The 14,741-nt window shown below is 39.6% G+C and overlaps 1 protein-coding gene across 3 annotated transcripts in view; it reads left to right on the top strand.

Annotated features, from left to right (window-relative positions):
* FGD4 (FYVE, RhoGEF and PH domain containing 4) overlaps positions 1-14,741 on the top strand; it is a 206,482-nt gene that overhangs the window by 40,607 nt on the left and 151,134 nt on the right. The window lies entirely within an intron of this gene.

The raw sequence follows: 14,741 nt of genomic DNA on the forward strand, positions 1-14,741 counted from the left end.
TAGAAGCAGGGCGGTAGTAAGGGAGAGAATGCAGTCAACACTTCCCTGGCACAGTGCTTTGCTGTTTAGTAAAAATAGAATGTATTAATCCCCATTTTACACTGGCGAAAGCTAGGCTTCAGAGAATATAAATAACAGGCTTTTCAAGGTTGTACCCCTAGTTACTGACAAAGAGGGGATTGATCTCTGACTCTGGTACCATTGCTGTACTTTTTCTTGAAAAAGATAACCTATATACAATATAAAAAAGCCTTAGCTTGGTGTCTGTCACATATTAGATTCTTTTTTTTTTTAATGTAGTTGGCTTTTTAAATTGAAATATAGTTGATATAGATTCTTAATAATAGTAGATTCCCTTTTCCTCTCTTTCTCTTTTTCTGAACTTTTCTGCCTCTCAGTGAAGCAGTTAATTTAAAAAGATGCAAAGGGGATAGCTGCTGTGTTTCCTTTCCTCCTTTGGGAGAAGGGGCAACTTAAGGAAATGAAATGTCCTACATAACCCTAAGCTGCTTTATCCGTTTTTGGCTAACCATGGGGGGACCGCTCACAGAGAGCTTTTCTATTTTGAGTGTTAAGTGGGAGCCAACTGAGAGCTGTAGAAAGCTAGAGCCAATTTGACACTTTAGTAACAAGGGTTCTGTTAGAAGTTTGTTTGAAGAATTTTTTTTTTTTAATCAAGCATTTCTAGATATTAGCTTTTAAGGCAAGGAGGCTCCTAATACAAAGAAAGCAGTTAAGGGGGAGCCCTGATAGGTTTTGCTTAGTAAATGCAGAGATGTATTGAGTAGTAGCGAGTCTCATCAGGGTGGGGTGCCATTCACATAAACTAAGTATGAATGCCCCATCATGTCCCCCAGAGTTGTGTAGCACAGTGGCCTTGAGTCTAATAGATGGATAAATTCTAAGAAGAGTTCACTTTCTAGTTGTACGGGTCTTTAAGTCTCTTTAAGACCCCATCTATATGTTATATTTTACCATTAAAAAAATGTTTGCAAATTGATGGCTTCTTGGATAATGAAGTTTCTCCTTTTTTCTTTAATATGTATGTATATACATATGTGTATATATGCATATATACATATATTTTATCAAGGAACTGTAAGCTCTTGTAACTGTGTCTTATACATTCATTTTTTTAATTTTTTAATTTAATTTTTTTTTTATTCATCAGTTTTATACACGTCAATGTATACATGTTAACCCCAATCGCCCAATTCATCACACCCCCACCACCCCCACCGCTGCCGCTTTGATCCCTTGGTGTCCATATGTTTGTTCTCTACATCTGTGTCTCAGTTTCTGCCCTGCAAACTGGTTCATCTGTACCATTTTTCTAGGTTCCACATATATGCGTTAATATACGATATTTGTTTTTCTCTTTCTGACTTACTTCACCCTGTATGACAGTCTCTAGATCCAGCCACATCTCAACAAATGACCGAATTTCGTTCCTTTTCATGGCTGAGTAATATTCCATTGTATATATGTGCCACATCTTCTTTATCCATTCGTCTGTCTATGGGCATTTAGGTTGCTTCCATGAACTGGCTATTGTAAACAGTGCTGCAATGAACATTGGGGTGCACGTGTCTTTTCTTTTTTTTTTTTGAGGTACACGGGCCTCTCACTGCTGTGGCCCCTCCCGTTGCGGAGCACAGGCTCCGGACGCGCAGTCTCAGTGGCCATGGCCCATGGGCCCAGCTGCTCCGCGGCATGTGGGATCCTCCCGTACCGGGGCACGAACCCATGTCCCCTGCTTCGGCAGGCGGACTCTCAACCACTGCACCACCAGGGGAGCCCGCATGTGTCTTTTTGAATTATGGTTTTCTCTGGGTATATGCCCAGTAGTGGGATCGCTGGATCATATGGTAATTCTATTTTTAGTTTTCTAAGGAACCTCCATACTGTTCTCTATAGTGGCTATATCAATTTACATTCCCACCAACAGTGCAAGAGGGTTCCCTTTTCTCCACACTCTCTCCAGCATTTGTTGTTTGTAGGTTTTCTGATGATGCCCATTCTAACTGATGTGAGGTGATACCTCATTGTAGTTTTGATTTGCATTTCTCTAATAATAAGTGATGTTGAGCAGCTTTTCATGTGCTTCTTGACCTTCTGTATGTCTTCTTTGGATAAATGTCTATTTAGGTCTTCTGCCCATTTTTGGATTGAGTTTCTTTTTTTTTAATATTGAGCTGCATGAGCTATTTATATATTTTGGAGATTAATCCTTTATCCATTGATTCGTTTGCAAATATTTTCTCCCATTCTGAGGGTTTTCTTTTCGTCTTGTTTATGGTCTCCTTTGCTGTGCAAAAGCTTTGAAGTTTCATTAGGTCCTATTTGTTTATTTTTGTTTTTATTTCCATTGCTCTAGGAGGTGGATCAAAAAAGATCTCGCTGTGATTTATGTCAAAGAGTGTTCTTCCTATGTTTTCCTCTAAGAGTTTTATAGTGTCCGGTCTTACATTTAGGTCTGTAATCCATTTTGAGTTTATTTTTGTGTATGGTGTTAGGGAGTGTTCTAATTTCATTCTTTTACATGTAGCTGTCCAGTTTTCCCAGCACCACTTACTGAAGAGACTGTCTTTTCTCCATTGTATATCCTTACCTCCTTTGTCATAGATTAGTTGACCATAGGTGCATGGGTTTATCTCTGGGCTTTCTATCTTGTTCCATTGATCTGTGTTTCTGTTTTTGTGCCAGTACCATATTGTCTTGATTATGGTAGCTTTGTAGTATAGTCTGAAGTCAGGGAGTCTGATTCCTCCAGCTCTGTTTTTTTCCCAAAAGACTGCTTTGGCTATTCGGGGTCTTTTGTGTCTCCATACAAATTTTAAGATATTTTGTTCTAATTCTGGAAAAAATGCCATTGTTAATTTGATAGGATTGCATTGAATCTGTAGATTGCTTTGGGTAGTATAGTCATTTTCACAATATTGATTCTTCCAATCCAAGAACATGGTATATCTCTCCATCTGTTGGTTTCATATTTAATTTCTTTCATCAGTGTCTTATAGTTTTCTGCATACAGGTCTTTTGTCTCTCTAGGTACGTTTATTCCTAGGTATTTTATTCTTTTTGTTGCCGTGGTAAATGGGAGTATTTCCTTAATTTCACTTTCAGATTTTTCATCATTAGTCTATAGGAATGCAAGAGATTTCTGTGCATTAATTTTGTATCCTGCTACTTTATCAGATTCATTGATTAGCTCTAGTAGTTTTCTGGTGGCATTTTTAGGCTTCTCTATGTATAGTTTCATGTCATCGGCAAACAGTGACAGCTTTACTTCTTCTTTTCCAATTTGTATTCCATATATTTCTTTTTCTTCTCTGATTGCCGTGGCTAGGACTTCTAAAACTATGTTGAATAATAGTGGTGAGAGTGGACATCCTTGTCTTGTTCTTGATCTTAGAGGAAATGCTTTCAGTTTTTCACCATTGAGATTGATGTTTGCCGTGGGTTTGTCATATACGGCCTTTATTTTGTTGAGGTAGGTTCCCTCTATGCCCACTTTCTGGAGAGTTTTTATCATACATGGGTGTTGAATTTTGTCAAAAGCTTTTTCTGCATCTATTGAGATGATCATATGGTTTTTCCTCTTCAATTTGTTAATATGGTGTATCACATTGATTGATTGAAGAATCCTTGCATCCCTTCGATAAATCCCACTTGATCGTGGTGTATGATCCATTTAATGTGTTGTTGGATACTGTGTGCTAGTATTTTGTTGAGGATTTTTGCATCTATATTCATCAGTGATATTGGTCTGTAATTTTCTGTTTTTGTAGTATCCTTGTCTGGTTTTAGTATCGGGGTTAGTGGCCTCATAGAGTGAGTTTGGGAGTGTTCCTTCCTCTGCAATATTTTGGAAGAGTTTGAGAAGACTGGGTGTTAGCGCTTCTCTAAATGTTTGATAGAATTCACCTGTGAAGCCATCTGGTCCTGGACTTTTGTTTGTTGGAACATTTTTCATCACAGTTTCAATTTCATTACTTGTGATTGGTCTGTTCACATTTTCTGTTTCTTCCTGGTTCTGTCTTGGAAGGTTATACCTTTCTAAGAATTTGTCCACTTCTTCCAGGTTGTCCATTTTATTGGCATAGAGTTTCTTGTAGTAGTCTCTTAGGATGCTTTGTATTTCTGCGTTGTCTGTTGTAACTTCTACTTTTTCATTTCTAATTTTATTGATTTGAGTCCTCTCCCTCTTTTTCTTGTTGATTCTGGCTAATGGTTTATCAATTTTATCTTCTCAAAGAACCAGCTTTTAGTTTTATTGATCTTTGCTATTGTTTTCTTTGTTTCTATTTCATTTATCTCTGCTTTGATCTTTATGATTTCTTTCCTTCTGCTAACTTTGGGTTTTGTTTGTTCTTCTTCCTCTAGTTCCTTTAGGTGTAAGGTTAGATTGTTTATTTGAGATTTTTCTTGTTTCTTGACATAGGCTTGTATAGCTATAAACTTCCCTCTTAGAACTGCTTTTGTTGCATCCCATAGGTTTTGGATCGTCGTGTTTTCATTGTCATTTGTCTCTAGGTATTTTTTGATTTCTTCTTTGATTTCTTCAGTGATCTCTTGGTTATTTAGCAACGTATTGTTTAGCCTCCATGTTTTTGTGTTTTTTACGTTTTTTTCCCTGTAATTCATTTCTAATCTCATAGCGTTGTGGTCAGAAAAAATGCTTGATATGCTTCCAATTTTCTTAAATTTACTGAGGCTTGATTTGTGACCCAAGATGTGATCTATCCTGGAGAACGTTCCATGCACACTTGAGAAGAATGTGTAATCTGCTGTTTTTGGATGGAATGTCCTATAAATATCGATTAAATCTATCTGGTCTATTGTGTCATTTAAAGCTTCTGTTCCCTTATTTATTTTCATTTTGGATGATCTGTCCATTGGTGTGAGGTGTTAAAGTCCCCCACTATTATTGTGTTACTGTCGATTTCCAGTTTTATAGCTGTTAGCAGTTGCCTTATGTATTGAAGTGCTCCTATATTGGGTGCATATATATTTATAATTGTTATATCTTCTTCTTGGATTGATCCCTTGATCATTATGTAGTGTCCTTCCTTGTCTCTTGTAACATTCTTTATTTTAAAGTCTATTTTATCTGATATGAGTATTGCTACTCCAACTTTCTTTTGATTTCCATTTGCATGGAATATCTTCTTCCATCCCCTCACTTTCAGTCTGTATGTGTCCCGAGGTCTGAAGTGGGTCTCTTGTAGACAGCATATATATGGGTCTTGTTTTTGTATCCATTCAGCAAGCCTGTATCTTTTGGTTGGAGCATTTAATCCATTCATGTTTAAGGTAATTATCAATATGTATGTTCCTATGACCATTTTCTTAATTGTTTCGCGTTTGTTTTTGTAGACCCTTTTCTTCTCTTGTGTTTCGCACTTAGAGAAGTTCCTTTAGCATTTGTTGTAGAGCTGGTGTTGTGGTGCTGGATTCTCTTAGCTTTTGCTTGTCTGTAAAGCTTTTGATTTCTCCATTGAATCTGAATGAGATCCTTGCCGGGTAGAGTAATCTTGGCTGTAGGTTCTTCCCTTTCATCACTTTAATTATATCATGCCACTCCCTTCTGGCTTGTGAGTTTCTACTGAGAAATCAGCTGTTAACCTTATGGGAGTTCCCTGGTATGTTATTTGTCGTTTTTCCCTTGCTGCTTTCAATAATTTTTCTTTGTCCTTAATTTTTGCCAGTTTGATTACTATGTGTCTCGGCGTGTTTCTCCTTGGGTTTATCCTGTATGGGAGTTGCTGTGCTTCCTGGACTTGGGTGGCTATTTCCATTCCCATGTTAGGGAAGTTTTCGATTATAATCTCTTCAAATATTTTCTCTGGTCCTTTCTCTCTTCTCCTTCTGGGACCCCTATAATGCAAATGTTGTTGCTTTTAATGTTGTCCCAGAGGTCTCTTAGGCTGTCTTCATTTCTTTTCATTCTTTTTTCTTTGTTCTGTTCCACAGCAGTGAATTCCACCATTCTGTCTTCCAGGTCACTTATCCGTTCTTCTGCCTCAGTTATACTGCTATTGATTCCTTCTAGTGTAGTTTTCATTTCAGTTATTGTATTGTTCATCTCTATTTATTTGTTCTTTAATTCTTCTAAGTCTTTGTTAAACATTTCTTGCATCTTCTTGATCTTTGCCTCCATTCTTTTTCTGAGGTCCTGTAGCATCTTCACTATCATTATTCTGAATTCTTTTTCTGGAAGGTTGCCTATGTCCACTTCACTTAGTTGTTCTTCTGGGGTTTTATGTTGTTCCTTCATCTGGTACATAGCCCTCTGCCATTTCATTTTGTCTGTCTTTCTTTGCATGTGGTTTTTGTTCCACAGACTGCTGGATTGTAGTTCTTCTTGCTTCTGCTCTCTGCCCTCTGGTGGATGAGGCTATCTAACAATGAAGTTTCTGTTAATGAAGACAAGCTTTGGAAGGTGGAGGCATCTGAAGGCTAGACTCCAGCCGGGAGAGCGGGGCTTCCAGGCTTGTGGCTCCTGCCTGGTGACTGAGGAAAGAATTTCTTGGCTCAGAGAATGGCCCAAACCCTTCTTCCTCTTGAGCACCAGGAATCAACATTTGGTTATAGTGGTGTGAATCCTGCTGCCACTAGGTGGCAAGATAGAGGCAAAAATTCCAGGCAGATCTATAATATTAGGAAGCCTGGTTAGCCATACTTCAGGCTTTGGAGGTAGGGTGTGGCCAGTCAGGGTGCCACAGGGAAAGAACTTGTGCCCTAGAGTTTATTTCTCTACTACTAATTTTAATTCTACCTCTGGTAATGAAGTTTCTGGTGATGGAGTTTAGAGTATAGAATGTGTCATCTTAAAAGCATGAATCACGGGACTTCCTTGGTAATCCAGTGGTTAAGAATCACCCTTCCAGTGTGAGGGACGTGGGTTCGATCCCTAGTTGGGCAACTAAGATCCCACGTGCTGTGGGGAAACTAAGCCTGCGCACCACAGCTACTGAGCCCGCGTGCCACAACAAAGATCCCACTTGCCGCAGCTAAGACCCAACGCAGACGAATAATAAATTAGTTAATTAATTTTTTAAAAAGCATAAATCATAAAATCTTAGTTTTTAGAAACTTTACAAAGCTCTACCATCAGGGCTTCCCTGGTGGCGCAGTGGTTGAGAGTCCGCCTGCTGATGCAAGGAAAATGGGTTCGTGCCCTGGTCCGGGAAGATACCAGATGCCGAGGAGCAGCTAGGCCCGTGAGCCATGGCTGCTGAGCCTGCACGTCTGGAGCCTGTGCTCTGCAACGGGAGAGGCCACAACAGTGAGAGGCCCGTGTACCGCAAAAAAAAAAAAAAAAAAAAAACTCTAACATCAGGTTGGTAAGGCACTGTTATCCCTATTTTTTTAATTTATTTAACATCTTTATTGGAGTATAATTGCTTTACAATGGTGTGTTAGTTTCTGCTTTATAACGAAGTGAATCAGCTATACGTATACATATATCCCCATATCTCCTCCCTCTTGCATCTCCCTCCCATCCTCCCTATCCCACAGCGCTAGGTGGTCACAAAGCACTGAGCTGATCTCCCTGTGCTATGTGCTGCTTCCCACTAGCTATTTTACATTTGGTAGTGTATATATGTCCATGCCACTCTCTCACTTTGTCCCAGCTTCCCCTTCCCCTTCCTTGTGTCCTCAAGTCCCCTATGTTCTTCAGAACCTTTTTTTTTTTAGGTTTCTTATGTATGTGTTAGCATACAATATTTGTTTTTCTTTTTCTGACTTACTTCACTATGTATGACAGACTCTAGGTCCATCCACCTCACTACAAATAACTCAATTTCGTTTCTTTTTATGGCTGAGTAATATTCCATTGTATATATGTGCCACATCTTTATCCATTCATCTGTCAATGGACACTTAGGTTGCTTCCATATTCTGTAGAGCTGCAGTGAACATTGTGGTACATGACTCTTTTTGAATTATGGTTTTCTCAAGGTATATGCCCAGTAGTGGGATTGTTGTGTTGTATGGTAGTTCTAGTTTTAGGTTTTTTCTTTTCTTTTTTTTTAGGTTTTTCAGAGCCTCCATGCTGTTCTCCATAGTGACTGTATCAATTTACTTTCCCACCAACAGTACAAGAGGGTTCCCTTTTCTCCACACCCTCTACAGCATTTATTGTTTGTAGATTTTTCGATGATGGCCTTTTTTTTTTTTTTTTTTTTGTGGTATGCGGGCCTCTCACTCTTTTGGCCTTTCTCATTGCGGAGCACAGGCTCTGGACGTGCAGGGTCAGTGGCCATGGCTTACGGGCCCAGCTGCTCCGCAGCATGTGGGATCCTCCCGGACCGGGGCACGAACCCGCGTCCCCTGCATCGGCAGGCGGAGTCTCAACCATTGCGCCACCAGGGAAGCCCGATGATGGCCATTTTAACTGGTGTGAGGTGATACCTCATTGTAGTTTTGATTTGCATTTCTCTAATTAGTGATGTTGAGCATCCTTTCATGTGTTTGTTGGCAATCTGTGTATCTTCTTTGCAGAAATTTTGTTTTACGTGAGGACTCCTCTGCGAAGACGGTAAGGTTGGGGTCCCACACTTGTGCCAGGCGTGGGCTCCACTGGGTGCGCGGCAGCCTGGAGTAGCTCTGGATGGGAGCCCACTCAGTGGACCTTTCGCGAGCCTCAGTGGTCCCTCTTCACTGGTCTCCTCAGGTCGTAGTGACGTTTCTTCGACATACACCAACCGAAGTTTAAGTGCGTGTGTGTTATCCCTGTTTTATAGATGCACAAATAGATGTCCATTGAAGTTGGTTTTTACAAGATCTCACAGTAAGTCACTGGCTGGTCTTGTTCTTTGAATTACAGTTCTGTGCCAGTTAAGCTATTCTTTTAAGTGCAGTCTATTTATGGGAAAAAGTAGAGACTAGAAGATGTTCTGGATTCTACCTTCTGCTTTTCCATAGTTCTGAATGTACGCCCTGATGCAACCCAAACCAGGCAGGTAGTAATGACCAAAGTTGCCAGTCCTGTGACTATAAGAAAACAACCTTCATTAGATTGTCACTTAAAATGCAAACCTATGAAGTCATAGCAGCTACCACATTGTGATGCTTACAGAATTGTGAAGATTGAGGGAGGACGCCTATACGTGTGCCTGGCGTATAACCTAGCATAATACCTGAATTTAATAAAATGTTTTTCCCTCTGTAGTTGCCTCTCCCCCCATGTTTATCTCTTGTTTTGAAAATATATTAGTTATCTGGGCATATTAATGATTAGTTGGAACCAACATGCTGAAGTCAGGGGGAAAACTTTCTTTTCAAGAGTCCAGGCTTTTAAATTGTCTTCCTTTTCTTTGTCACAGCAATGGACTTTGAAAAAAGTAGTGTTACTGTGGAAACTGAATACATAATGCTTTCCTACTTGTTTTCAGAAGGAGAACAGTCCATAACTATGCTTCTTAATAGTTGCTTTCAAACATTTTAACCACAACCCAGTACAAAACTCTGTGTGTCCATGTGCATGTGTATTTGTGTCTGAAATAAAACTTAATCCTTTCTGTGTGTTTATATACCCTGCTATTTTCTATCAGATCCACTAAGGAGATGTGACCGCAGTTTAAAAAATCTTCTGCCTTAAAGAAAGATAAGAAAACGTTCGTTTTGAGCTTGTTTTTCTATCTTAACTAAAGACCTTTCAGGTTGGCAAATCCAGGGTCAAGTTCAAAATGAGAAGGTTATACCTCTTAGACCATGTAAGTTTGGATCCTAGACCTTGGTGCTTCCAGTAGTACTTGAGGGGTATTGACATTTCCATTAGCTCACCTCACACTTAGTTGTGCCATAGCCATGATTAAAGGCAGTGAGAACAGAAAGAAAATGCAACGTAGGTACTGTGAATCACAGCCAACATTTTTGCTAAAACTTTTACTCACCCTGTTTTTCTTTCATGGGTCGATTTTAACCTTATTTCTTTCAGTTTTTGGATCAATGGGCTTGTGTTAACTCATATCACCTATCAAACCCACTTGAGACAGCTTAGGAAATTCAGGTGTGAATTGTTGGTTTTTTAAAAAAATTTTTAATTGAAGTGTAGTTGATTTACAATGTTGTGTTAATTTCTGCTATCCAGCAGAATGACTCAGTTATACACATATATACATTGTTTTTTATATTCTTTTCTATTATGGTTTATCCTAGGATATTGAATATAGTTCCCTGTGCTATAAGGTATAAACTGTTGAATAAAACAGATTGCTGCCTCAGCTGCTGATGGACTAGGGCAGCAGTGTTGACTGGTGCCTTCTTGTTCATACCCTGGGGTGTGTGATCTCATTTGCTCCCCATAGCCCTGTGAGAGAAGAGATGAAATCGTCTTCTTTATTCAAAACCACCATCACCACTGAAAAACAAACAAGCAAATAAAATCCAAGGATTCAAGAGGTTAGCTAGCTTGTTCAAAGTCACATAGCTATAGGAGAGAGTAAAGCTTCAACCAGGTCTGCCTTATTACTAAAAACCTTGATACCAAAACCCTTCATAATTAAAAATGTTAATGTCAGGAGTACCTTTGTTGTGTATTAAGTACTAATTAAAATACTAACTTTTTGGGAGACAAATTAGTTAAAAGACTATAGCACAAGAAAGAATTATTCAACTATCGTTGTTTAAAGGTAAATAACCATTCTTCTCAACTTTGTACTTCAGATATTCAAGTTGCCTTCCATTTGGAGGAACGTTGATACTATCCCCATAAATATATATTTTTTCCTCTGTGCAGCAAACCTGGAAACCTGTGGTAAATGCCCATGTTTTATGGTTTGTCGCATTTCCCGTTTTTGTTCTGAAAAGCCTGTGAGGTAAGGGGGCATGTGGTGATGATATTGTCGGCAACACTAAGATCTGAAAAGATTGTGTGGGAATTTAAATAAGAACTCTGGTCTTCTGACGGCCTGCCCACTTCTTTGCAGAGGCATTAATCCATGTGGGCAGAGTAATTGAGTGTTTTGGGTAAAGACCCAAGGTTAAAAATGACAGAGGAAGAGGACCTCACCTTGCATTTGTTACTTGGGTTTAGAATGTAGCCGTGTCAAGACTGTTTTGTCAGTGTTCAGTAAAGTAATCCCATGAGGGAAAGGTTAAAGTTCTGCACTTACCAGCTATTTCACATAGCCAATAACAGGTAGAAATATTTTTTAAGTTGTGATTTTCCTTTCTGCCCCAAGTTTCTTTTTTCTTTTTCTTTTTTTTTTTGCGATACGCGGGCTTCTCACTGTTGTGGCCTCTCCCGTTGTGGAGCACAGGCCCCAGATGCGCAGGCTCAGCGGCCATGGCTCACGGGCCTAGCTGCTCCGTGGCATGTGGGATCCTCCCGGACCGGGGCATGAACCTGTGTCCCATGCATCAGCAGGCGGACTCTCAACCACTGCGCCACCAGGGAAGCCCCCCCCAGTTTCTTTTAAAGTTTTTGCTAAACACTTAAAATTTTGCATGTGACCCAGTGAAACATGCTATGTAAATAAACAGTGGATTAGCCTTGGTTTTTATGTGTGTTTGGTCTCATCCAGCTGAAATTCATGATTCTACAAAAGATTAAAGAAAAAGGACAATTTTGAGGAGAGCATTAATTTTATATACCCATTGAAAAGGTGATTAAATAAGAATAAGAATGGATAAAGTGTACTGAGAGTTTCCTGTGTGCTAGGCAGTGTTCAAAGTATTTTACCCATTTTATGTCATGAAATCTTCTCAAAACCCCAGTGAAGGTAGTAACATTATTATTTCAGTTTTTATAGGTGAGGAAACCAAACCACTAATAGTTTAGCTTAATAGTGAGGGTCACAGTTTGATAAGTATTGGAGCAGGTATAATCTGACTTGAGATCCGGTGCTTTTAATAACTGTTGTATTGCCATCCTGTGTAACAGACATTAAGCTAAGAGTTAATAGAAAATGGGTCCTGACTGTAGTTTTACCATTAATTTACAGTCTGAACTTGTACAAGTCATTTCGTCTCTTTTTGCCTATGTCCTCACCTCTAAATTGTGTGATAGTATCTGTTCTACCTACAACTCTACTTTGTGGAGGGAATTAAAGCTGGAGAGGTATAGTGGCCATGGGGAAGGATACATTGTGAAACGAGAGGCAAAGACAAGGAGGTAAAGACAATAGAAAGTGAAAGAAAGTATATTTTTTAAAAGCTTATATGCAAAAATATTTCAAAATATTGGTTTGATGAGGGAAAAGTAAGTGCAAATACGTAAATTGTCAGGGTAGGCTGTAAGAACTACCTTCATGGGATGATGAGTGGGAGGGGCCAGAAGTAGAGCTCAAGAAGTAGAAGTAGATCTGTCAGAGATCAGAGGACTGAGGTAAAGGGCTCCCCTGTCGTGCTGCTGCCTGCAGAGGGTGGGCCAGACTAGACAGCCTCAAGAGGATCTGGGAAGTTAGGATGAAGCGTAACCACAGGTGGTACATTTGTCTAGTTAAGCAAGTGACCCATGGTAAATGTTGGTGAAGGTTTAAGAACTGGGTAGAGAAGTTCCATAACTATTTAGGTACATATTTGATAATATTGAGGTGTTTTGAGGCAGGCATGAATAATTCAGTCCTTATAAGGGAGAATAATGTGTGTGATGCCCCGAATCAGACGTCACTGTGCTTCCTACACTGTCACCTTTACCTTTTTTCTTTTACTCTCATTTCCATAATGACCTCAGCAGGTCATTGCTGAGACTTGTCTAGCTAATTATGTGATTTTCTTTTTCTTTTTTTTTTTTTTTTTTTTTTTTTTTTTTGCGGTACGCGGGCCTCTCACTGTTGTGGCCTCTCCCCTTGCGGAGCACAGGCTCCGGATGCGCAGGCTTAGCGGTCATGGCTCATGGATCCCGTGGCATGTGGGATCTTCCCGGACTGGGGCATGAACCTGTGTCCCATGCATCAGCAGGCGGACTCTCAACCACTGCGCCACCAGGGAAGCCCTAATTATGTGATTTTTATATTATATTTGTGTTTTTAAGCTTTGAGCAGAGTGTGAACTGCTTTCAGGACTCATTTCTCAGGAATCTAGTAAGTAAGGAATAATAATGTGTGTATCCATTCCAGGCATATTCATGCATCTCTAAACAGTATGGTTTTCTGGAGAGCACCATGGTAGGGAGAAAGGTCAGGCATCCCCTAGTCAGGAGAAGCCACTTGTCCCTCATTTAGTGACTCTTCCTGTGTAGTTATTAAACTGCAGGACCCTCTGTACTAGTCAGGAGTCTTTAGAAAGACAGGACTAATAGGTTGTGTGTATACATATATATATATTATAAGGAATTGGCTCATGTGTTTATGGAGGCTGACAAGTCCAAGTCTGCAGTGTCGGTTGGCAGTCTTGAGACCCAGAAGAGCTGGTGGTGCAGCTCCAGTCCAAAGGCCAACAGGCAGAGACCCAGGAGAGCCAGTGGTGCAGATGGAGTCCATAGGCAGTCTGCTGAAGAATTCTCTTTTGCTCAGGGAGGCCAGTCTTTTTGTTCTATTCGGGCTGTCAGCTGATTGGATGGGGCCCACCCACATTATGGAAGTCAGTCTGCTTACTCACAGTTCACTGGTTTAAATGTTTATGTTGTCCAAAACACCCTCCAGGTTGATGCATAGTATTAATACCTCCCCCTCACACCCCGCCATGGGACATGCTAAAGCAAGGCCTCCTTAGAGGATATTGGGAGCCCTCACCACCCCTTGGGAGCCAGATGTTGATCCTATCCCATTCTCAGAACTTCTCTCAAATGCAAACAATTTTAACTAAACACACTAGGAAGAAATCTTATAACCTTTCTGAATCAAATTAATGGATAAGAAAGCACTTTAAAAAATTGTGAAGCAGTTTACAAATGCACGGAATTTAGGGATGTGGTGAGTGAAGAGGGTGTGGGTAGAGTTTAGCATAATTGGGTGGATTGCCACCTGTCGTGAGGATTATAGGTTGGCAAGAGAACAATAAACCTTTCTTTTTGTGACTGGACTGCACGTAATCATACCCAGTGCAGTGAGGCCTTCTTAGAACCTTCTCTTAGGTTTACAGGAAAATCCCATCTTCATTCTATGGGAGGATGGCTTGGGTGGGACCTGGGAATTCTTGTTCTGCTACCCAGCTATTTGAATTCTCACCAACTCTCACTGCTGCTGGTTCTCCAGAGGACTCCTTGTGGTGCTATGTGACCCATGGGTTGAACAACTGAATAGATGAAAAATATTATTTGTTTACATAGCAGCTATCTTTTGAGCCATATTATCTCATATAAACCTTGGGAGAAAATAATAAAATGGACAGGGTGATTTTGTTGCTGTTCATACTGACAGAGTAACCACAATTTTACTTTCTCTAGTCAGTATAGGGCAGCATTTTGCACATTGTTGCTTAATAAATATTTTGCTTGAAAGAAATCTTATTCTATTTCTGTATTCATCCTCTTTTCTCTTACCTCTGATTTTTCCACAGCTCACATTTGAGTCCCCACTATATAAAGAATGCTGTATTATTTTTTAGGAGAAACTAAGTAAATAGAATTAGATCTCCTTCAGGAATTTTTAAATGAAACTAATTTATCTCAATATCATAGTGGAAATATTTAATACTAAATACTATATACCTTAATACTTTTTAAAGTGGAATACTTTTTTTATAACTTAAACCTTTCATTTTATTTTAGAGAATAAGCCTTTCTTTAGTTTAACTTGCAGCAATGGTGGTGTTTCTATTTTTCCAGTGAACTCTTAACAACAAAA

The sequence above is a fragment of the Monodon monoceros genome, unplaced genomic scaffold, assembly GCF_005190385.1.
Source record: "Monodon monoceros isolate NGI ecotype Baffin Bay Population unplaced genomic scaffold, NGI_Narwhal_1 Super_Scaffold_6, whole genome shotgun sequence".
Taxonomy (NCBI): Eukaryota; Metazoa; Chordata; class Mammalia; order Artiodactyla; family Monodontidae; genus Monodon; species Monodon monoceros.